The following is a 25,305-nucleotide window of genomic DNA, read 5'->3' as shown; positions in this document are numbered from 1 at the left end:
CTTTGGTTAGTGGTTTAGTCCTTGGGAGCTCTGAAGGGTCTGGTTAGTTGATATTTTTATTCTTCCTATGAGGTTGCAAACCCCTTCAGCTCCTACCATCCTTGCCCTAACTTCCCCATTGGGATCTCCATGCTCAGGCCAATGTTTGGCTGTTTGCACTTGCATCTGTATTGGTCAAGCTCTGGCAGAGCCTCTTAGGGCTCAGCTATACCAGGCTCCTGTCAGCAAGCACTCAACAAGCACTTCTTGGCATCAGCAATGATGTCTGGGTTTGTTGTTTGCAGATGGGATGGATCCCTAGGTGGGGCAGTCTCTGGATGGCCTTACCTTCCATTTCTGCTACACTCTTTGTCTCTCCATTTCCTTTTGACAGGAGGAATTCTGGACTAATATTTTTGAGGTGGGTGGGTGAGGTGGCCCCGTCGTTCAACTGGGAGCCATGCCTATCCATTGGATATGGTTTTTACAGGTTATATTTCCCTTTTGTTGGGTATTTTGGCTAATGTCCTCTCTGTTGGGTCCTGGGAGCCTCTTGGGTCCCTGGCATCTGGAACTTTCTAGTAAGTATTACTCTTTCTCCCTCCAATTTTCACTTGCTTCCTGGATACCCAGTTCCAGAGAACTGTTTTTTTGCTTGTTTGTTTGTTTTTTGTTTTTTGTTTTAAATTGAAAATAGATTCTCCTCTAACTCATTAGGACCCATAGGGTCTCACAGAGACTGAAGCAAAAATCAGGGAGCCTGTATGGATCTGTTAGGGTTGTGTAGCTTGGAGTTCTTGTGGGAGCAGTGTCCCTTAAACCTCTCTAACTCCTATAGTCTTGTGCCCTAACAGCGAGAGCAAGGGCTGCCTCAGACTCCTTTGCCTGCTCTAGGGACCCTATTCCTCTTACCGGGTTACTTCAACCAGCCTTAATATGAAGATATAGGTCTAGTCTTAGTGTACCTTGTTATAACATGTTTTGTTGATTGCCTTAGGAGGCCTGCTCTTTTCTGAAGTGAAATGGAGGAGGAGTGGATCTGGGGGAGAGGGATGGTATGATGGGAGAGGGTAGGGAGAGAGGAAAGAGGGAAATAGTAACCAGGATATGAGAGAAGAACAAATAGATCAATTTAAAAATATTAAAAACAACAGATTTTTTTCTCTTATCCAATACACCCCAACCATAGTTTCCCCTCTCTCCACTCCTCCCAGTGCCTTTCCACCTCCCCTCCCCACCTGATCCAGTCAGTTTCCTTTTCTTAAAACAACAGGCCTCCAAAAAAACTACAGCCAACCAGAACAAAACACGATACAAAATGATGAGACAAAGCCCTCATACCGAAGCTGGACAAGGCAACACAATAGGAGGAAGAGTCCCAAGAGCAGGCAAAATTGTCAGAGATCCACTTGCTCTCAGTTAGGAGTCCCACAAAAACACCAAGCCAACAGCCATAACATATATGCAGAGGACCTGCACAGACCCATGCAGGCACCATGCTTGCCATTTCAGTCTCTGTGAGCCCATGTGAGCCCTGGTTAGATGATCCAGTAGGCCGTGTTCTCCTGATGTCCTCCATGCCTCCCACTCCTACAGTCTTTCTTCCCCATCTTCTGTGATATCTCTGAGGGGAGGTGAGACATCTAATGGAGACCTCCAGTTTAGATTCTTACTCCAAGTAATGTCTGGCTGTGAGTCTGGGCATCCATTCCCAGCTACTGTCAGAAGAAGCCTCTTAGAGAACTCTTTGTAGTACAGTGTTGCCCTCCTAAACCTTTCTCAGGAGCTGGAGTTTCTCCACCCCTTTTGATATCTGCCTGTAGGTGTCTCAGTGCAGTTCTGTGCCTAGCAAGGTTCACTATGAATCTTACAGCACAGACCGTGGGGTTCAACTACTTGGTCTCAGGCCCAAGCTTGACCCTGAGTCAATTAAGCTTAGTCTCAGTCCCCTCACATGTAAAACAATGTGGTCCCTACCTGGAGGGATTACAAAAGGCTTAAGGGAGGGCATACAAACTGTTTATATGATAAATGCTCAATTTAGTAAAGAAGTGGCTGGGGCTGGAGAGATGGATCAGCAGTTAGAACCACTGGTTGTTCTTCAAGAGGACTTGGGTTCAATTCTTAGTGCCTACATGATAGCTCACAAGTGTGTAATCCCAAGGATTTGCTGTCCTCTTCTGGCCTCCATAAGCAACAGACACGCATTTGGTACACAGATATACGTATAGGCAAAATGTGCATACATATGAAATAAGTAAATATTTTAAAAAGTGAAATTAATAACAGAAGATTTATTTTAAGGACTAAAAAATATTTGTTTGTTTATTTACTTTGTGTGTATATGGGTGTTTTTTTGAATGTCTATGTGCACATGTGTCTGGTGCCTACTGAGACCAGAAGAGGGTATTAGAGCTCCTGGGAGTTACAGTTGCAAGCTGCCATGTAGATGCTGGGACTTGAACTTGGGTTCTCTAGAAGAAAAGCCAGTTCTCTTAACCACTGAGCAAGTTCTCCATCCCAAGGAGATTCATTTTTTAAAATATAGAAGATGGGTCCGGGGACATGGCTCAATTGGAAAGTCATTGCTGGATAAGCATTAAGAGCCAAGTTCAGACTCATAGAACCAACATTAAAAAATAAATAAAAGCCATGCTTGGAAAATCTCTAGGACATGGGAGACAGGTAACCTGGGGAACTTGTTGGCCAGCTAGTTTAGACTGTGAGCTCCTGGCAAGTGAGAGTTCTTATCTCAGAAACCAAAGTGGAGGAAATCCAAGGAAAGACACTTGATAGTGATGCCTGCTTCCACATGCATGCACACATACATGTACAGACATAAACACACACATGTACAAAAGAAAAGATAAGCAGATGGCACATTCCAAGGTATGTATTAGATATTTAATAGATGGGTGCCGAATCTGGGTGTTAATGAACGGCTCCTGTCACAGGCTGAATTACGTGCCCTTAAGCCATGCAGCTTTATATTATAACAAGGTAGCCAAGATAACAAATTTAGAAAGAAGGATGCTTGTTTGTTCTTATGGCTTCAGAGATGCCAGTCCATGGTTGCTGGAGCCCATTACTTGGTCCTGTTGCTTTGAGTCTGAGGCAGCTCAGTGAAGGAAGAAATAGAGTCCCAATATTTTCTATAAGGATACACTGCTGGTGACCCCTCCTGGTTCTCAACCTGTAGGGCATGACCTCTTTTGGTCTTGGACAGCCCATTCACAGGGTTCATCTAAGACAATCAGAAGACACAGATATTTACATGAGGATTCATAACAGTAGCAAAATTACTGTTATGAAGTAGCAAAGGAAATGATGGGAGGCGAGGGTCACCATAGCATGAGGAACTGTATTAAAAGACTGAAGCATTAGGAAGGTTGAGAAACACTGTTCTAAAAGGTTCTTCAACCGCTAAACAGTGTCAGGATGGTGGCTAATATGTTCAATATTGCACAGGGGTGTGGGCCATCAGTAGGATCTAAACTATAGCACACTTCAAGTAGCTTTGTTGGTGTCCTGGATTGGTGATGTGGCTCAGCTGCTGCAGTGACTGCTGAGCAGACACAAAGCCCTGGATTTGACCTTCAACCCCTTATAAACTAGATGTTTTGGTGCACATTTATATCCAGGCACTCAGGTAGTAGAGGTAGGAGGATCAATTCTTGTCTTCACAGTGAGCCAGAGGACAACCTGAGACTTTTGAGACTTTGTCTAAGAAAAAGTTGTTGATGTCCGAATGCCCAGGGTGTCTAAATATAAGCTTCATGGAATATAATTGTGACATATGCAATTAGTGAGCTTAATTTGAACAAAAGCATGCTCTTAGTCTGAGATGGCCAATGCCCACATAGAAAACACACATATTAAAGCTTATACTAAACCTTTTACTTTAAAAAGAGCAAATAAGTTTGCAAGTCCAATGGGCCTCTCTTTCCAGTGATGGCCGACTAGGCCATCTTTTGATATATATGCAGCTAGAGTCAAGAGCTCCGGGGTACTGGTTAGCTCATAATGTTGTTCCACCTATAGGGTTGCAGATCCCTTTAGCTCCTTGGCTACTTTCTCTAGCTCCTCCATTGGGAGCCCTATGATCCATCCATTAGCTGACTGTGAGCATCCACTTCTGTGTTTGCTGGGCCCCGGCATAGTCTCACAATACAGGGGAATACCAGGGCCAAAAAGGGGGAGTGGGTGGGCAGGGGAGTGGGGGTGGGTGGATATGGGGGACTTTTGGTATAGCATTGGAAATGTAAATGAGTTAAATACCTAATAAAAAATGGAAAAAAAATAATCCAAAAACAAAAAAAAAAAAAAAAAAAAAGAGCAAATAAGATGCTTCATGGGTTAAGGCACTTGCTGTACAAACATGTCACCCTCAGAACCCACATAACAGTGGAAGAAGAGTAGGGGTCCTCTTACTTCCTTTGACTGTCATGGCACGCACAGCCCAAATGCACATTGCACACATACGCACCCAGTTATCCTGAATAAAAGTTATAAGTTTTAAAGAAAAGAATGCCCTATGGAGTGATACCCGCACAATGTGTCCTGGAGACAGAGGCAGAAACCAGGCTCCATAATTACAAACCTGGGACCCCAGAGGCTACAGACCAGCGTAGAGGAGGCCAGGGGCTAGAAGAATTTGTTACTAGAATCTTCTGTGGAGTATGGCTCTGCTGACATTTCAACTCAGGACTTCCAGGCTCCAGAACAGAGTGGCAATATATTTCTCTTGTTCCAGGCCACCCCATCGTGACAGAAGTCCTGGGAAGCCATCAGTTCTTCATGTGCCTTTGTTCCGCACTCCATGACACCTTCCAGTTTTCCTTCAGTTCAGTCTTCTTTCTCATTTCTGTCAAATCAGACACAACCTTGTATCAATCTTGCCTCCACTAGAGAAGGCACAGCACGGGGAAAGATGGCCGCTGAGTTACACCGAACTGAGTGGGGTCATTCCCAGTGATGTGATTTTCTTCTTCTAGGCCTGGGTCAGAGGCACAGAGACACACTTGAGAAAATTGGCCTATCCCATCCCCCAACCCACATCTGCTTTTCTACTTCCTCTTCTGATTCGGCCTTGCTGTCTTTACCCTGTGAACCCAGGATCTACACTGGAGATGTTGGTCCCATACCTTGACTTTCAAAAGATGACCCCTTGATGGTCCAAAACCTTGTCCTTCTGAAACTGGTCCCAAACTTTGACATTCCAAAGATGATTCACAGTCTTGACCATCTACAAATGACTCCAATCCTTGACCTTTCAAAGATGGCTCCAAACCTTAACCTCCTAAGGAAGTCTATACTGTCAAAGCAGATGGTAGCATGTTGAACACAGCACTTACTCACACCCCACCCCCGTCCTTTTCATTCCTTCAACTAAGGAAAATGCATTTCTTTTCCTTCTCTTTGCAAGTATATTTTCCTCCTAAACACAAATAACAATCCCGTTGCCCCATAATTAGATTGGATTACAGAATAATTACAACCTTGTTTGCTCTCGGCAGATTACATGGTAATTATACTTGGCATTACCATGAAGAACCAAGAAATTCTGACGATGTCATTACATGGTTATTTGTACAGTACAATGCAGTAGTGTAATTATACATGCAACATTTGTTCTCCAATAGGAGAATGATTAAAACAATGCTAATGCTTCAAAGTGTTGATTAGGTGCCAGCGTGATATGACATTGGCAATGTGGGAAGGGTGTCTGGTTATTAATTCTTCTCACAACATAGCAATATGTGCCTTCTTCTGGACTCCCCTGTTACCTCTTCAGCAGGCTGGGCTGTGGTCAAGAAGGACATGTGACCATATGCTTGCCTCTCTGTCCTCACAGCTCTGGTAACACTTGTCCTTCAAGTATCAGGACCAGAGTTTGGGTCAGAAGCCATGTGACGCTGAGTGGAGTGGCAGCCAGCCTTCAATCCCCACATGTGGGAGGCAGAAACATGGACTCTCTAGAGAAAACAGCCTCATTAGACTGACTGAAATGGTAGGCAAGGTCCAGGTTCAGGGAGAGGAGTACACCTCCACGTATGTGAATACGCATAAGAGGCCTTTCTTTAACCTTTATGGTAGTGTTATGGTTTGAAAGTGAAATCTGCACCCCGCACCTCAAGTGTCCCCAGTTGGTGGTGCTATTTGGGAAGTCTGGGACCTTTAGGAGTCTTACTGGAGAAAGAGGTTCATTGGAGAGCAAACTTTGAGGTTTTGTGGCCTGTTTTCACTTCCTGTTCTCACTACTTTCTGACTGCCAGGCTGGCCTCACACTCCTGCCTCCACATTCTTCTTTCCTCTGCCCTGTCATAATGGATCCTATCCATTTAGTCTGGTACCCCCAAATAAACCCCTTTCTCCTCTGTGTTAAAGTTTGTGCAGGTATTCTGACAAATAGCTACAGAAAAGAAATCCACAGAGGCTATGAGATTCAGGGACGAATGAAATAAGAAAGCTCTTCCTGAGATCTGCTCATAACACACAGCTGGGCAGAACACTCCTTTGCTTGGACCCCAGGTCCTCCATCTTGAAATCCAGAGCCTTATCAATGGCCCCTGAATTCAGATCCCAACACCCATGGTAAAAGCTAGGCCTCTCTCTGTCTCTCTGTCTCTGTCTCTGTCTCTCTGTCTCTCTGTCTCTGTCTCTGTCTCTGTCTCTCTCTCTCTCTGTCTCTCTGTGTGTGTGTGTGTGTGTGTGTGTGTGTGTGTGTGTGTGTGTGTGTGTGTTTGCCTATAACTCCAACTCTTCAGGGGTTGAGGAGTCTGGAGAATCACTGCGAATTGCTGATGACCTGTCCCGCTCCAGGGATCTCATTTAAAAGAATAAGGTAGAGAATGATACAGCAGGACACCTGGTGTTATCCTCTGGCTTTTGCATGCACACACATAGGTGTGAACACCTGCAAGCAGCCATGTGCATATACCACACACATACACCACACACATGCACTCATATTCGACCTCACAACACAAATAAGTAAAAATATACTTAATATAAAAACAAAATGCCTGCAAATAAAGCTCATGTCTTCAATAAGTTTATGCTTCTGAGTCAGGTCACATTCATTACTATGCTGGGGGCTCATGCAGCCTCTGGGTTGCCATTTGGTTACGCCTGTACAGCATTTACAGGGGCTGGGACTTCTCTTTTCATGGAGCCTGACAGGTATGAACTCACACAGAGGAGAATAAATCTTTCTTCTTTGGAGAGAGACCACTGGAATATGCCACGTGTCCTTAGCTTTACTGGCTTTCTCACTACAATCTTCACTGTTGGTTGTTTTGGGGATGAGTGAGATGCAGGCTCAGTGTGGGGCAAAGAATGGGATTCAGGAAGCCAGGGACTTAAATTTGATTCTATGCTGGTTATTTCCATCAACTTGCCACAACCTAGGAAGAACATGGGAAGGAAATCTCAGTTGAGTAATTATTTTTATCAGCTTGCTGTGTGTGTGTGGGGGGGGGGGATTGTGTTGATTGGTAATCGGTGTGGAAAGTTCCATTCAGCTATGCTTGTACTGTTCCTGACTCAAGATTCCCAAACAGTAAGAGAGAGGAGAAAGCTGGCTAGGTACGAAGCAGGAGCAAGTAAGAATGCGTTTGTGTCTCTGATCTTGACTGTGTGATGTGATTTGCTGCTGTGAGTTCCTGCCTTGACTTCTTTTCAGAGGTGGTTTATCGTGGAACTGTAAGTCAGTCTCTTCCTGCTCATATTGACCAAGCCAGTTCAGCCAGCCAACGGGTTCTCTAGTGCAGGAGTCAGAATTAAAAGGAAAAACGACAATTAGTCAACATTGTAGCATGACCCCAGCCAGTTCTTGCTGAGGCAAGTTTAATTTTTTTCCCAGTCTGCTTTTATATCAATCAAGGTACATACAAAGAATGCGGTCAGTCCTTAAGACATAAACAAAGTAGTCAAGGAATAAGCAGAGTAAAAATCAAGGCAATAAACAGAGTCCTGTGGTCACTAGGGGTTTATCAGGATGGTCCAGATATAAGGAACACAACACAGTTCTCGGCTCTGTTTGCCTTGAGCCTACTTCATTGTCCCAGCCCGATATCAAATTCCTGCCAAATTCCTGGAAGTGACCCCCAAAGCTCTCAACACTATATTTACCTTTGGCCAAGATGTACAGCAACAGAAATGCAGCTAACCTTAAAGACCTTGACTACTTCTTCTTTTGAACATTTTGAGCCTTTCTTACTGGAGTCCTGTTCTGAAGATGGCGGTGCTCATCTTGGAGCACTGTGAAGCTTAGGATAGTGCACACTGGATTGGAGATGGAGCTCAGTGGGCAGAGCCTTTGGCTAGCACACATAAAGCCCTGGGGCCCCGTCCCCAGGTATTTGCAAACTGGGCATAGTGGTACATGCTTGTAAACTCAGCATTTGGGAGGTACTGGCAGGAGGTTCAGAAATTCACTATCATCTTAAGCTGCATACTGAATTCAAGGTGAGCTTGGAATACACAAGACTGTGTTTAAATTTTTTTAGATTTATTTTATTCATATAAGTCCTTTGCCTGCACGTATGTCTGAACACCACATGTATGCTTGGTGCCTGAGGAAGTGATGGGCCTCCATGTGGGTGCTGGGAATTAAACCTGAGCTCTTCACAAGAACAGCAGTGCTTTCAACCACTGAGCCAACTCTCCAGTCCACAAGACTGTATTTTAAAAAAGTATGAGAGACACAGACAGAGACAGACAGACAGACAGACAGACAGACAGACAGACAGACACACACACACAGAGGGAGAGAGGGAGGGAGGGAGGGAGGGAGGGAGAGAGAGAGAGAGAGAGAGAGAGAGAGAGAGAGAGAGAGATACATATGCATATAACTTAAAATGAAAAACACATCTTAAAAACAAGTGGCCACCCAAACAACTACTGTGGGTGAGCACTGCCCAGTGCTTAAGGTATAGTGCCAGGAGCTACTTGACACATATTACTCTCTCTCTCTCTCTCTCTCTCTCTCTCTCTGTGTGTGTGTGTGTGTGTTCAGGTACTCAGTGAAGGCAGTAAGAGGATACTGGCTCCACTGGACTGGAGTTACAGGTGGTTATGAGCCACCTGACCTGGCTTCTGGGAACTGACCTCTAGTCCTCTGCAAGAGCAGTGCATGCTCTTAACTACTGAATCCTCTCCCCAGTCTCTTGGCCATCATACCACAATATGCTTCCTATGCTATGACCCACAGAACTCCTGTTGCTGAGATATTCCGTCTGCATGGAGATGGGTTGCACCAATCCTCATGTGATCGTGTGTCACACTGAACAATTTAATAAAGTGCCTGTGGTCTGGTGGAAGAGCATCGGTTAAATAGTTCCTGTCTGTGTCCACTGTTCTCTACCTGGTCCTTCCCTCCTTCTTCCAAACCACAGTAGAAGAATCCCAACACAGACTTTCCTCAGTGGCGTGCATATCTGAGAGCGTCACAGACAACTGACTGATCTTAGGAAGACCCTTGTCCTCCCTGTCTGTTTCCTTGGAGTGAGTAGGACAGAGCAGCTGAAGGTCAGAAGGGAGTGAAGTGAATATGGTCTAGGCTCCTGTCTCTGTCTCTGTGTGTATGTGTGCATGTGTGTGTGTGTGTGTGTGTGTGTGTGTGTGTGTGTGTGTGTGATGCATGCATGCAACATGCGTACATGCATTTGTGTAGGGAAAAGCACATTCTTCAGACCACTCCTGAGTGTCACTGGGGTAGTAAATTCATAAAAAGGAAAGGTGTTATAGCAAGGATGGTGCGGAGGACTCTGGGAAACAGAGTTAGTTCTACACATGGATTATTGGCCAATATATTTGCAAATTAAGAGTTGCTATTGGAAGGCTGGTGTAGTGTGGGAAGATGCAACTACCATTCATCAGAAACCTGGGAAGCCGGAAAAGTTAGGTTGGTTGGAAGTACAAGGTGTATGAGTGGGTTGGTCTTACTCAAGAAATTGGGGCCATGTGGAGCCCACAGGAGGGAGGGACTGAGTTTTGAGAACAGGAAGCTTATGGTGCTAAGCAGATGATGTTCTCCTTTGATTTAAGCATACCCTGGTGAGAAAAAATAAGTAGTTGTTCAGTCTTCATGTATTGTAGACAATTAGTTTTGAACAATTAGAGTTGGGATAAATGTGTGTGGATGTTAGATACACTCACATACACATATACACAGGCTGAATGCATATACAGGCTAACTATATCACCACTTATATAGAATGTATATATATATATATATTTACATACAATATACATGAATTATGTATATAATATTTTTAAATGGTTTATTTCCTATACCCTCTCCAGTCATAGTGGTGTGTATTCTATGGCAGAAAATTAAAATGAGTCCAGAACTGTATCTAGGAAGTATATGGGTGTTAAGGAAAGACCAGCATTAACATGCAGATGACTTCCAGGGCTGAACACAGGACTTCATGTGTCCCTTTCTAGTGTCAGCATTCCACAGTAGAACACTATGAGCTTTGTGGCGAACCTAGACTCGTGAATTTATGTGTGGAGGCACGCCATCACATCTGGAGAGAGAAGTCCAGGCAAAAAAAGAGACCATGTACCACTGAGGAAGAGATGGCAGAGTACTGAGCTGTTAATGGCATCCAATGAGAACATCTCACCACAAGACAAATACTCTACCAACTAAACCTGCTCTTCTCTCCTCCTGAGCCTCCTTAGGCCTCCATTCTCTCACTTGTAGTTGAGCAAACATACCTCTATGCAGTGTGGTAATTAGGAGTGTGTGAAATCACTTCTTGCATTTGTTTTTGGATCATAATCAGTATTTATGAAATGGTATTTATAATGAGAGTTTACACTGGGGCTGAGCTGGATGTAGGTCTCAGGGACAGGACAAAAAAAAAAAAGGAATCTGTATATGAGCCCAAAGGCAAGACAAGAGGCTGCTGGCCATCCTTTTTGCTGTTTATAACAGACTCTTATGGGGCCAAGTCCTGTGCGCACTCACAACCACACTCTAAAGACTCTTGTGGTCCTTACTTTATTAGATTCCTTAAACGATAGGAAAACAAAAATCTCAAACTAAAGAAGTCGGAGCGTCCCTGGAATGGAGGCTCGGAAACCAGTCTGGTCTTTGCATGAAGTAACTATTTTGGTAGGAGCTAGGAGCTAGTCTATTGGCTGTCCCTTTTGGCTGTCCTCGCCTCAGTTTCCCCAACAATAAAATAAGACGTGGCAGCAGAACAGTTTCTACAGTTCTTTTCAGTTCTAAAATTTTATAATCCTAAGAAGGGTTTTTATAGTCCCCCCTGCCAGGAAACGGGACCACATTGTGTATTTGGTTTCAGTTTAGCTGCACTGTGAGGTTCATTCTCCACATATGCATGCACAGTACAAATATACACATCAGTTGAAGCACACACAGGCATGGAGAGAGGAAATAGTGCCTACACTCCAGTGCTTCCAATTGAGCCATCAAGTTACTCAGCTATTTACGATGGAGGGGAAAATGGGGCCCTGTGTTCCCTTCTCTAGAGGATCTCCCTGGGAATTCAGCGGACTCCCGGTGGGAGAAGGAAAGAAGACGTTGGCACATGCAGGGTGGCTGTGTGGAAATACTGTGTTTTTGGTCGTTCATTACCAGGAACCACCAGGTCTGCATTTTGCAACTATGAGCTTGTTGAAGGATAGTCCATTTCTGTTCCTGACACATATCCTGGTATTTGAATTGGCTAATATCCTACCACATTTAGACTTGTATTCCTGGCCTGTCAATGTTTCTCTGTCAGTCATGCAGTGATGCAGTCAGGCTTCCAGTGGGCCATGAGGTGCTCAGGGCTGGGATACAGAGGAGGGAGCACAGTCTGTCTACTCCCTCAGCATCCCAACAGGGCTCTCTAGCTAGTGTGTGCTTAGAGACCTAAATCTAGGTATTTTAACATAATGAAACTCAAATATCTCTGTCTCTTTGTCTCTGTCTCCCCCTGTCTCTCTGTCTCTTTCTCTCTCTCTCTCTGTCTTTCCCACCACTATCTATATCAGACTATCTGAACAGTGAGCTTTCAGCTTTATCCTATCACTCACTGGATCACAACTCATCAAAGAAATTCTAGTATTACAGATGTGAACTTCCATGGGTATCTAAACTTCGGTTTTTATGACTTTTATCCACTGAGCCATAGTCCCAGTCCCAATTCTCTCTCTCTCTCTCTCTCTCTCTCTCTCTCTCTCTCTCTCTCTCTCTCTCTCTCTCTCTCCCCCTACCCCTACCCCCACCCCCTACCCCTACCCCCTCCTCCAACCCCTCCCTCTCCCCCCTCTCCCTCTCTGTCTCTCTGTCTTTCTGTCTCTCTTTCTGTCTCTGTCTCTCTTTTTCTCTCCTTACATAACATCAACTCAATATGTGTATTGAGAGGGCAGAATTTCAGGTCCTATGATGCTCTCATTTTCTGACCCCATCAAAACCCTTCCCTAGAGGGCCACATTGCCCTTTGTTTCTCCTTGGTTGGTGGATAGAGCTGTTTTAGCATAGAAGTAACACTCGTTACATCATGTGTCTACACCTCTGTCCAGGCTCATGCAAGGCTAAGGACAGCATGGGTGGTAGCCACTGATCACAAATATCCAGCAGACCAACTTCCCATAAGGGGCTTAGGTACAGTGAAGGGAAGTGGTGAGAACACTTCAACAGCCCTTCCCTAACCCGTGGACAACAAAGATATCCAAGGTGTCCGCAGAAGGCACACCAGACTTAAAAAGTACAAGAAGGTGGGTTGAGAGGGTATCAGGTTGGGCATCTTCCCAATTGTGAAGCAAGTATGATAGTGAGAGGCCCTTTCAGGAGCACTGCATAGATCAAGTACATGGTGGCCAGTGTGTGTCAAGGGAGTGGTGGAAGGCAGACAGGAGGTTGTTGATCATGTATGTTTCTGTGGGTCATGGCAAGAATTTCTGATTTTGTCAAAGACAAAGCAAGGTCTAGGAAGAATGTAGATAGAGAAAGGGAGGTGACTGCTATGCTGAGGCTCACCTTGGCTGTGGGAGAGTGACCCAGAGTTACTGTGGCAGTCTTATTAGAAGACTCTAGGTTGGAACCTGGTGTGCTGGCAGAGGGATGGGAAAAGAGGGGAGTTGGCAGATACCTGTGGGTGGTAGACCTCCATATACATACCTTTGTGTGGTTAATGCTGATTGTCAACTTGAATTGCCAAGGAGACACACCTTCAAGCATCTATGTGAGAGACTATGTTAACTGAGGTAGGAAGACTTACCTCCTAACTGGAAGTTGCATCATGCCATGGACCAGGGTCTTAGACTTAAATGATGCTAAACTTCAGCATCCACCTTTTTGTGCTTCCTGAGGACAGACGCCATGAGACCAGCTGCCTCACACCCCTGCTGCAGTGACTCCCCCCCATTATGGGCTGTACCCACAAACTGAGAGTCAAAATAAGCCCTTGCTACCTTAAGTAAGTTTGGGTAGGTATCTTGTCCCAGTAAAGCAAAAAGCAACTAACACAAGTTATATGTAGATCCTGGGTCTCATTCCTCCAACTACAAAATAATCACTAGATATTCTTGCCAACACTTCTCCTACAACAGATAAAGAGGCTGTGTTCATATCACCTCCTGTAAGGATCAGAGCCTGAAGTTGCAGGTTCATAATCTACTGTGTATCTATGCAGATACATAAAATAACACAATTTACTGTGGCTGTTGTAGGAACTTATATAGCTAGAGAAGTCAGACTCACAAGGAGATCTAGCTGAGTTCTCAGGAGAACCAGCTTGCCAAAGCAACTTTGTCCTCTGACACCATCAAGAGATTGTAGCTTCAGCTGTCCCCTTGACAGCCCGCATGCCACACTCTGTTCCAATGACATGTGGATCTCTGGTCACTCTATCACTCTGTCTCAAATCAAAGCCTCTTTTTCATTTTCAGCCATTTTTGCCCTCTAAGGACAATGAAGTCTGGGAAATGTAGTGTAGGAGTGAATCTCGTGTGCAAAGGTGTGCAAAGGTATACACAAGGAAATCATCTGAATGCAGAGAGTGGTAAAGAATTTCTTTCTTTTTTTTTTTTTTTGGTAAAGAATTTCTATGGGAGTTGAAAAGATGGCTCAATGATACAATGCTTTCTGTAGAAGCTTGAAGATCTAGTTTGATTCCCCTAGAACCTGTGTTAAAATGCAGGGCACAGCTGTCACTGTCTAATCCCTGTTCTTGACAGCTAGTCTAGCTGCATCAGTATGCTTTAGGTTCAATGAGAGATCCTCATTCAAAAAAATAAGGCAGAGAGAAATTAAGGAAGACACCAGAAGTTGACCTCTGCCTTCTACACTTAAATATACTAGCACACACACACACACACACACACACACACACACACACACACACACCCCAGAATGCTCAGAAGATGATCAAAAGCTCTGCAGATGAAGGCATCTACAACCTTTTCTGACCCCCACCCCAATATTGAGCCATTTTATGCCCTGTGTTCAGACACCATAACATGGTTGTGATATTTTCTTCTGTCTCATAGGTGAAGCTGATTCATGGATGTAGCCACTAGGCAGTTTGCCCAACGTCACTCAGCAGGCAGTTGCCAGTATCTGAATTATCACTAAACCCTGCCCATTTTCTCCATGGAGGCCAAGGAATTATAATACTTGTCAATCATTACATATTAGAGAACACCATGAAAGTAGACTACCACTACTTGTTTATGTTTATTTTGCACAATGTCATGGGCTCTGAGGCCACAGCTACAGCTAAAGAGAAGTCATGGTGAGGTCATTCTGGGTGTGCAACCACAGGGCTGGGCCTAGCCATGGGCAGCAGTGGCAGCACAATTTGAAAGCTGGTCTTGTTAACACACACTTCACACTGCAGCTCTGGGCAATAATGGAAGAAATACAGTCGTTAAATTTTAATTAGGAAGAAAAGATGTTCATTATTAGTTGTCATTCCTCATTGTCTCCTAATTATGCTCCTTGCATGATAAAAGGAAAGACTACATTTCATTTGCATTGTTCTTGCTTGGGGCTTATGGAGAGAAAAGGCGTTAGGGATTCTCTTTCCTCTCCTCGTCTGAACTGCCCCTCTGTGGATTCAGCCTGAAGAACCAGAAGATGGGAGGTTCAGAAGTCAGAGCCCTGTCCCCACCACCTACACAGGTCAGGGTATTTCCCGTACTTGGTTGGTCATTCTTCCTCTATCTGACTGCTTTTTCCTTCCTTTCTTCTTCCCTCCTTTCTTTTCTTTCTTCCTTCACTCTTTCCTTTCTTCCATCTTTCCTTCCTTCCCTCCCTCCCTCCAGTCACCTCTCTCTTCTTTCCCCCCTTTTATTCCAGAGATTATGAAATCTGGGTGGCCGTCTCTATCCACGCTTTCTCTGTGATGCCCCTATCACCCACGATAGAGACTTAGATAATCGTGACAGTTCATATTTACTGTTCATTTTACAGGACCTAGAATTAGCTAGCAGACACACCTTTGGAGATGTCTCTGAGCTTCTACATTGGGTTAATTGAGGTGAGAAGATCGACTGGCAGCCCCCACCATTCCATAGTCTACAGCCCTGGACAGTATTAAAACGAGAAGGCTAGCTGAGCTTCAGCAGTCATCTCTCCCTGCTTTTACAGCAAGCACTTCAGTGACTGAGCCATCTATCCAGCTCTCTCTATTACACAAATGTGTGGAACCGTGGTCTATCTGCAACAGAAAGGTCATTGTGGAGCAGATGCCTGTGCCTGGATAAAAATCAAAGACTTACAAGAGCTTCTGTGAATCTTGCGATGCTACCCTAAGCCAGTTACAGCAATAGCAGCTTGTAGCCCTCAGTGAGAAGGTTGGAGCTCATAGGTCTAAGGGTGTCCTGTGAGCGCTCTATGTCCCCTGGCTTATAAACAGCGATTCTAGAGTATTTGTCTCTGGCAGCCAGGAGTCTCAGGAGCAGGAGGGTCCAGCAGAGTGATTTCTTCAGAGACGTGAGGAAGCTGAAATCCAGTGTGTTCAGTGTTGGTACTGAGTTCTACAGATGCTGAGTGACTTATGCCGAGTTCGCAATCCCAGAGCATACTTAGGACTTAGACTCTCACTTACCTTAATTAATCACACTCCACAGACAGCAGTAGATACTTGGGTCTTTCTGGCTACAAGACCCCAGAGAGAAGGCGATCTCATCACCAGCTTTTGTATTATAGCCCCAGGACACCTCTGTATCCTGTGAGTGTGGCTGAGTTAAGGCTTTGGGAATCTGTGTACCAGTCCTGCACAGGCCTCCACTGCCTCTCCTCTCACTGTCTCTGGTCATTTCCACCCATTTTCATTTAAGCTTGAGAACAGAATCTGGTACTAATCCCAGAGCCTTCATGGAAGCATTGCTTTTCTCCTGCCTGGAATGGTGGTGTTTCCTAGCATTACCAAATCTCTCAATCCTCAGAGGCATGCAAAGTGTTCTCTGGATTCATCACAGTCCACAGAGAAGATGTTCCCAAGTGCTGTCTCTAGGGCATTCAGGCAAACCCTGACCTGTTGTGGTCTTTCTGCCAGCAAAGCATATTTATCTTCTGTCTCCCTGTGTGACTGGTTAGAAGAGGGACTTTTCTCTGGTTATGTGACTGTATTTCTCTTCCTTTCCTGTATTTATCTTTCCCTCTCTTTCTCTTCTCTCCTCTCTTTTCTCCTCTGTGCTCTGTCTCCTCTTTCCTTTCCTTCCTTCCTCTTTTTCTCTTTTCTCCTCTATCCTCCCCTTTGTACACTCCATTACTTCTTTACTCTCGTCTCTTCTCCTACTCTGTCTCTTCCCCTCCCCTCTCCTCCTTTCCTTTCCTCTTTTAAAGATTGGGTTCACTGTACAAAGCCTGCCAGGCTGTGGTTTCTCTGGACCCCTGACTTAACTCATCCGTGCAGAAGTCTCTGTACACCCCCTCAAGGCCTGCCTCAAGTGCTCAGAGCCTCAGCTGCGGTGGAATGACCCCTAGCGAAGCATCTGGGGATGGGAACTTCACACGGAGGCTCGAGGGAGTTTGAAAGGGTCCAAAGTTGGAGCAAACACACTATATATCACACCACCCAGAACTTGTAAAATGGTGGGGCTCCCGCCCCCCTCAGCACCCTGACATATACTGAATGAGCTGCTGCAGACCAGAAGGTCCCTGAAAATATCTAGGATATGTAGAGAAAGGAGCAGCAATATGTGCAGAAACCAACTTCCAGGAAGCCGTAGGGTCTTGGGTCGGAAAATACCATGTAGAGAAGGTTGACTCAGAAGCCTTCTAAGCCTGAGAGCCCGGGGAATGGAGAGGAGAGGGGTCCCTTCAAGGATCAGTACCTGCCTCTTGACATCATCTTTGAACTACCACAGCATGGGTGTTTGTTAAGAGAGAGAAAATTTGTCTTGTCAGTTTGAATGAGTGTGCTTGTATGTATGGAATTTCCAATAACCAAGCTAGCTAGCTGGGTAGTCCCCTCTAAAAGGATAGAACCCAGAGAAGTAATGAGAAGCTAACCACTCCCTGCAAGGACAGAGATACAGGACTGGTCAGTAGCCCTGGGTCCCAAGCAGCGTAGGAGTTTGAGAGATAGCAGGAGAAAGAAGATGATCCCGAGCACAGAACACATCTCTCAGTGGGGACAGAAAGATGGCAAGAGCAAAGAAGGTAGCTGTGGGGTGGTCAGGTTCAGTAGGGCTTGCTGACCCAAGCTTGAAGACCCAAGTTTGGCTCTCTGGAACATTTGTGAAAAGTTTTTTTTGGCGTGGCCTGAGTACCTATAATCCAGACACTTAGAAGGCAGAGACAGGAGAAGCCCTGGAGACCACTGGTCATATGGGTCTAGCATAATCAGTTCAGTGACAGACTGTCTCAAAAACAATTGAGGAAGAACTCAACTTATGGCTTCCACAGGAATGCAAATATACATGTACAGGAGCATGCACGTGCGAGCGTGCGCATACACACATGGAGACATACCCCCACAGACAGACAGACAGACAGACAGACAGACAGGCTCAGCTTTTGTGATCTTCCCTCACAATTCCCCCCAAAGCCCGCATGCATCCTCCAGGCAACTGTTATTTCTTTAGTGTAGTTCTTTGCTTCTACTACCTGTGTCACAGGGCTGTTCTGAGGCACTAATGAAATAAAGATCAAGGTGTCTTGGAAGCTTTCAAGCGCTGAGTGCAAGGGAGGGAATTGGTAGGAGGTGTCGAGAGAGTCTTGCTTTCCATCAAGTGGAGGAGGCAGAAGAAAGGATTTTGTTAGAGTGGGAAGGTCCTCCCCCCCAACCCCCAGGCAGGTTTCCACCTGGAAACCTTAGGAATTTTGATGAATTTCTATGTCCATTCATCTGCTCACTTATTCATTCATATGTTTAGTGCAAGCTTAAGACCTGACTGTGCCACTGTCAGCTCTGGGCTGGGTGTGGCAGTGCAGCCAAGATGTTAGACCCAAGTCTCTTCTTGCAAGGCTGAAGGGTCCCCAGTGAAAAGGGTAGCTATCAGAGAAGGGGAGTCTCTTCCTGACCCACAAAGGCAAGCATTGCAGTACCATGGAAATGCTAAGAGGTCTACACAATTGTTTTAAGGGGTTGAAGGGGTTGCTGACAGTTGTCATTAGGGAGCCTCCTGGAGCCAGCAATAATCACCACTGAGTGACTGTAAACACCGCTGCTTCCCACGAGGAAATACAACTTGTTAGCTTTTGTTTGGGCTGCAGAGAGGAAAGGCAGGCTCCCTCAGAGAGGGCATCTACCAGAGTCAAACATAAAATCAATCGTATGGTTCTAATTTAATTTTAATTCACATTCTCATACATGGAGTTTGTTAGGAGCGCTGACATTTCTGTTGTGGAAATCTATAAGGGCTGAATTGTCCGCACATTAGAGAATTTTTAAAAGAAGTTCTCTGCCACTGGGTTGCAATTTGTTAAAACAAACAATAGCACAGCTGTGGCACAGTCGGCTGAGGAGACATTAGCTGGACTAAACCGAAATCAAGTGATCTTTTTCAGCCTCCTCTCTTCCCACTGAACTCCTGGGTAATGCCACCAAATGACAAATTGCGGGACGCATGTAAGAGCAGTGCCTTCAAAAATACAATAGTTATACAAGCCATTTATTGTTAATGAAGAATATAATGCAATTTGCCTGTCTATAATACAATTATGCAAATCAAACGAGGAGTTATCCCCAAATCTCTTTACATTCCGATTAAAATGAGATAATTTATCAAACAGAATATGACTGGTTATGTTTATGTGTGGCACATTAATCCTGTTACAATAATGTATCCGTCTCCTAATGGAATGGATTTGTGCAATCTAACAGAAAATGACTTTTGTACTATCCACAATTATAAAAATATTCACAGCATATCCATCCAGTGCAATAGCACATGCCCACAACGATGCAATAAACCTATTAAAACAAGCAGCGCTTATGAATGGAACCTTCACGCCAATAGCGATGAGCGTGCCCTCAATTTTACTGTTCTCATTATCCCAGCAACCCTATGGCTGACAGATGCTAGGAGTACATTAGTTTAACGTTCTTCATCTTCTTTTTTTCTTTTTTAAAAATGTTGTTTCTTTATTTGCATGTATGTAAATACTCCTGCATATGTGTGCACATGTGTGTGGAAGCCAGAGGTTGGCATTCAGTGTCTTTTGCTGTGCCTCTCCACCTTAATTTTCATCTATGAATCTGCAGGGATTCCCGTGGTGTTTCTGCCTCTCCAGTGCTGGACTCCTAAGCACAAGCCACCATGTCTCGTTTTCTTATGGAGGCTCTAGGGGATAGAACTTGGGTCCTTATCCTTTTGGGGCTAGAACTTTACTGACTGAGCCATTCTCTCCTCCTCCTCCTCCTCCTCCTCCTCCTCCTCCTCCTCCTCCTCCTCCTCCTCCTCCTCCTCCTCCTCCTCTTCCTCCTCTAGAGTTCTCCTAGAGAAATGACTCAGCAGTTAAGAATCTACTCTTGCTGAGAGTTGGAACAGTGCCCCAGCCCCTACCTCTGGTAGCACACAACCCCCTGTAATCCCAGCCTCAGAGCATCCAATTCCCTTTTGGGCCTGTGTGATCACTGTACTCACATTTACAAACTCACACACAGACACATACAGACACACACAGACACAAACACACACACACACAGACACACACAATTAAAAAAAAGATTATTATTTTTTTAAGAAATAAAAGGCGTTCACTTTAGTAGTATCTGAGGCTCCTTTCTCTATCAGGATCTTTTGTTTGAACTAATAGCGATACCATTTCCATGGAGAGATTTCTAAGCCATCTTCCAGGAAAGAGTTAGTCCTGTTCATATCTCTTGGTGGGTTTTAGGATGTGTGTATTTCCATAAGTCAAGAGGTTTGCAAAACACGCCTCTTCCCACACACCTTGTCTGTGTTCACTGTCCTGGGAAATGTGCGTGTTATGCATAGAAGCCTTGTCTGAGCTGCACTTTTCAGAGGGACACAATAACTTCAATTCTTATAAGGACATCACAGCCAAGGAGCAATCAGTAGCATTGTCCAGAAAAACAAGATCCTAAATAATTGGTGGAGGTTGCTCTTGTGCTTCCATTGCCAGGGAACGGCATTGTTGGGTTTGTACCAATCTCCTCTACTTTGACGAGTCATTGGTCTCGACAGTGAGCGATAATAGCCTTAAATCTTACACCTCTTGGCCCTGTTCACCATGTCAGCATTTTCCCATCTGCATGCCTCCACATCAGGCATGCAAGTTGACTTAGACAAATGTTGATCTTTTGTGGGAAAAGTGTAAACCCCAGTGTATCTGCAGGTTCTCAAATGTTTATCCGTGCCTTTAAATAACTTCCAGGCAGTTTTGCTTCTGGTTATGCCCGAAATACTATTTCAGAGGCCTCGGAATGGTGAGGGTGTTCTCTTTCCTCTCTGATTAAGTGTGCACATTGCCACACTTAAGTAGAAGGCCCATAAACATGTCAACTTCAACTCGCAAATCTGTTGCTTCAACTCAAGCTAGCATCTAATACAACTATGAGAGATGTATCTTTCTATTGAGAGTATATTTTTCTCTTTACGATATAGATGATAAAAGGAGGAAAGAAAGGAAGGAGAGAGGGAAAGAGGAAGGTAGGCAGGCAGGCACAGTGCACACTCCCTGTTTAATTAACAATATTGTCAAAGAAGCTCCAACTGCTCTTTGAGTTAGAACTGAGTTACATCCTCATAAACATCCATAAATTGAAATTATCTTTGTGTCAAAAAGCATTTAATAATAGGACCTACTGAGCATCAAAACTTACAAATAGTCAACGAAAGAATGTGGCTAGCTGCTTAACAAGACCAGCCTTGGAAAAGATCCAGATGAAAGATTTGAAGTATAGTACTTACCGGATGCTTATCGATCTTGTAGAACAATAAAATTGAAGAATGTAAGTTAAACCGTCTCAAGTTAGGGACCCTGTTATTTGGCAGGTGTGTCCAAGCTGCCACTTGTGATTCTCAGGTATCTTCTACTCTCCTATAGCTACAAATCCTACCCAGAACATTTGTAGATGACATTGTCATGTTGTAATGTCAAAAGATGGATACCCCTAAAGGTTTTAACCATTTTTTTCATGGACATTATTAGTGAAATTTTTATAGGGCAAGTCATTACTGATAACAGATTTTGGTGAGTTGGGACTTGGCTGTTTATTCTCTTTTATAGTTCAAGGGACTGTTTTCCATCACAACATGGAGGGAGTGGCAGCTGGAGCCAGAGGACAGCTGGTCACATGGCATACATAGTTGTGAAACATGTAGAGTAAACAGGAAGTGGACTAGGCTTCTCAAGGCCCGCCCCTCGTGATGCACTTCTCCCATCAAGGTGTGACCCCTACATGTCACACAGTATTCCCAAATGGTATCACCAAATTAAATACATGAACCTGTGGGGAGCATTTCAAATTCAAACTATAACATGAAGCCATTAGATTTTCTCTCTCCATGGTGTACTAGTTGTTTTGGGAGTGTTTGAATTTTCTATGGCTCAAGTGAAGTATGATTGTGCCACATGGTGACATTCCATGAAGGAACAGTTTTCACCATCCAGGTTATCCGGGAAGACTTTGTATCCTTTATTAGGAGAATATCAAGAAGTTCTTCCATTCAGTACAATGTCTCTTGACAGGAGATCTGGTACCTTTGATCAATACTGGTGGCAGTAAATACTGGGATCGTCATCACAGTAGGGGAGAAAGTCCTAGAAGACAGAACATACGGAATGCATCAACCTCCCTGCCTCTGGCTGATAAGGGAGGCCCCTGCCTCCTTCTCAAACCCTAACAAATACTCAAAGCTTGGGGTATGAAGACAATAGCAAAAGCCAGACTGGGGACTTTGATGAGTAGTCTAATTGCCTCTGAGCCTCACCAGGTTGTCTTCTAGGGATGTCCTGGACTTAGGATTGGGGTTTCTGGACTGCTCTGAGGATGAGCTGAAGAAAATGAGATGAACAGTATCTGTTCTTTCATGAGATTGGGCTAAAAGAATAATCATGAGGAATGAAAGAGCACTTCTGTCTTAAGCACGAACTACAGTGGTTCTTATACAATAGATACCAGAGGAACAGTGTGAGCAGGGAATGTTCTGGGATTTTAGGATGTATCTGTGAGCAAACAGGGCATGCCTCTGTCTGCATGCAACTTGCTACCATAGAAGAGAAAAAACAGGAGTTAGTATAATGTGCTGGTAGATAATAAATACTTAGAGAAAAAAAAAAGTTGAGCAAAATGAGGAAATAAACCAAGAGAGAGACTGACTGAGGCTGAGAACCACTGTCAACAAATTTTAAATGTGTTTGATCTAGTAGCATTCATCTTCTATAAATCAACTACCTATGTATGTATGTATGTATGTATGTATGTATGTATATATGCATGTGTATATGTATGTGTGTATGTATCTATCATCTATCTGTCATCTATCTATCTATCTATCTATCTATCTATCTATCTATCTATCTATCATCTATCTATCTATCATTTTCTATTTTTTTAAGTCAGAGAACCAAACCTAAGGCTTTACACATGCTGGGCAAGCACTGCACTACTGAGCTATATCTGCAGCTCTTTCACTTAAAACGTTTCTGAGAGAGCATCTCACTAAGTTGTCCAGTTGGGTCTTGATCTTGTGATTCTCCTGAGAAGCTTTAGGTTATGCACAGGCTTGTGTCACAAGACTTAACATATGTGCTTCAAATAAAATGTTCTGACTAATAACAATAGACTCCGATTGATGGGTCTTTGAGGGTCTTACTCTCAACGGTGTCATAGAATTCATATCTAACAACAAAACATAGGAGTGAGACTTTTTCAAAATAACAGTAAAATAAAATGAACCTAGGAGGGCATCACCACTCATTATTTTACTAGCTGTTCTGTTGTTTTAGGAAATAATCCATTGTTTCACTTTAGTTGTAATAAGACATTCAATTGTTCTCATCTTTAGATGAGGCAGTTTAACTACATTTCTTTGGAGAAAACTGTAGATTAGAGATCACAGAAGACAATAGTGGAGTGTTGTCTGTGCCTCCATGAGTACACTAAGGCTGGAGCTTTGGATAGAATGCCCCACATCTGCTGGCACTATTCATCTTGCAACATGCCCTGACACTAGTAACAACTAGTAAGACACGTAAATCCCCAGTGGTTTAAAAAACTAGATCCAGGTATAACCCCAATACTTGACACCCCATTTAAGGTGGAATAAAGCATTCCTCCAGTTGACAGAAACGTTGGCAGAACTCAGTTGTCCTTCCTGGGAATGGGCAGGAAAGTCTAGGTCCTGTGCCTCAAGGAAGGATAACTGGGAAGGGGCAACCTAGGTATGAGAGCTTCCTCTGTGATCAGGTAGGGCCTCTGAAGGAATAGCTGGAGTTCCATTTGTGGTAACCACTGGTAGTTACACTCCCAATTAAGTCATTGTCTTCACAGTATTGCTGCTCTCGGGCCACTCTCTGACCTTTGAGCTCTGCCTCTTGTATCCAGGTTGGTTCTCTCCTCTGGAAACCTTATGATAGACTGGGCAAGAATTCCATCGATTACAACCTCAGATGCCAAGATTTATTGCAGGGGTTGCTCCTCTCTCTCCCTCCTTCTTGAGCTGCTGGATTCTTGAATTTCTGTCTTTACAGGTTCTACCTTATTCTTACCATCCACCAAACCTCAAACACCATATCATTACATAATAATCGTGATGCTTTAGCTGCACACAGCAGTCCTGGGGTCATTATCTCGTACATGTTGGTTAAGTTCACAGGCACACAGAGGTCCTCCAAGCATGAGGTCCTTTTACAAGAAGTTCAGCCATCATGGTTTCAATGATGATATGTTCATGAAATTTGGCTTAGTTTGAACTCCTACCTTAGAAGTCAGAACTGACTTAAAAATATACCTTTGTTCGTTTTTAAATAATCCTCCTTAGTATGCTATGCACCAGGATTTCTATGCATAGCTGGTCTTTTGCTCTTTGTTGTACCTGGAGCATCATCCCACTGTAAGTGACATTGGGGGACTTTCTTCAGTTGCCTGTCTGTCTAAAATTATCCATGGCTCCTGCATGGATGGGTAAAGTTAGTCCATCTAAAGACTCACAAATCCTGTGTCTCCACAGTGTCCACTGTTTTAGTTCCAACAATGTGTGGATTGCTGCCCTAAGGAATGTCTTCTTCCTTTTCTAGGAGCTGGGTAACCGGATCTCCCTGAATGGAAATCGTCCTTCGAAGACTCTTTGGCATTCAACTCAGCAAACCTTATTTTGGAAAAAAAAAATGGTCATTTATAATATCAACATTTCTAGATCATGTTTTAAAGACAGCTACAGGCGCATGGAGCAGCTACATGCCAAGGCTGTCTACTTCTGATCTAACAGCCCCCTAGGTTGAAACCAGAGTGAGACTTAGAGACAGCGGCCAAGAGCCCCAAAACTCTTGGGGAATATTTATAATCCCTGAATTCAACCAAAATTGTTTCCACTCAAAATTAATACTTGGAAACAGATTTTAAAACCCAAATTTAGACGCTGTCTACAGTTTTTTGGTCTGCTGTGGAGCCAGCTTTGTGAAATAAATGCATTTGAAGCTGACTGAATGTAAAATTGATTGTCTTTTACATTGAACAAAGTATTTAAAGGGATGCACTCTTTATCCGAGATCTTTCATAGCAGGAGCCAGAGTTGGCCGACATCCATAGCCAGGAAGGGCGGGTACTGGGCAGGCTTGTGGACTGAACCTCTGTTTACATATGTGAATCCTCTCTGGCTTACAAAAGGGGCTCTGCCTAGTGAATGGAGTTAGGGTTCATATTTATGGAGGTAATGCGA

The 25,305-nt window shown here is 44.1% G+C and overlaps 2 long non-coding RNA genes across 3 annotated transcripts in view; one reads left to right on the top strand and one right to left on the bottom strand.

Moving 5' to 3' along the window:
* Window positions 1-25,068, top strand: part of Gm46155 — a 31,012-nt gene extending 5,944 nt beyond the window's left edge. The window contains exon 2 of the long non-coding RNA XR_001779388.2: window positions 24,665-25,068. This is a non-coding gene — a long non-coding RNA (predicted gene, 46155). The remainder of the gene's footprint in view (window positions 1-24,664) is intronic.
* Celrr (cerebellum expressed regulatory RNA) overlaps window positions 21,069-25,305 on the bottom strand; it is a 33,571-nt gene continuing 29,334 nt past the window's right edge. The window contains exons 4-5 of one of the 2 annotated variants that reach the window (NR_038008.1): window positions 24,579-24,735; window positions 21,069-22,186 (exon numbers count right to left, since the gene is read on the bottom strand). This is a non-coding gene — a long non-coding RNA (cerebellum expressed regulatory RNA). The remainder of the gene's footprint in view (window positions 22,187-24,578; window positions 24,736-25,305) is intronic. The other variant, NR_110450.1, reaches the window with a different exon arrangement.

This window comes from Mus musculus, chromosome 1 (genome assembly GCF_000001635.26).
Source record: "Mus musculus strain C57BL/6J chromosome 1, GRCm38.p6 C57BL/6J".
In the NCBI taxonomy this organism is placed as follows: Eukaryota; Metazoa; Chordata; class Mammalia; order Rodentia; family Muridae; genus Mus; species Mus musculus.
This window is presented reverse-complemented; position numbering and strand designations above follow the sequence as displayed.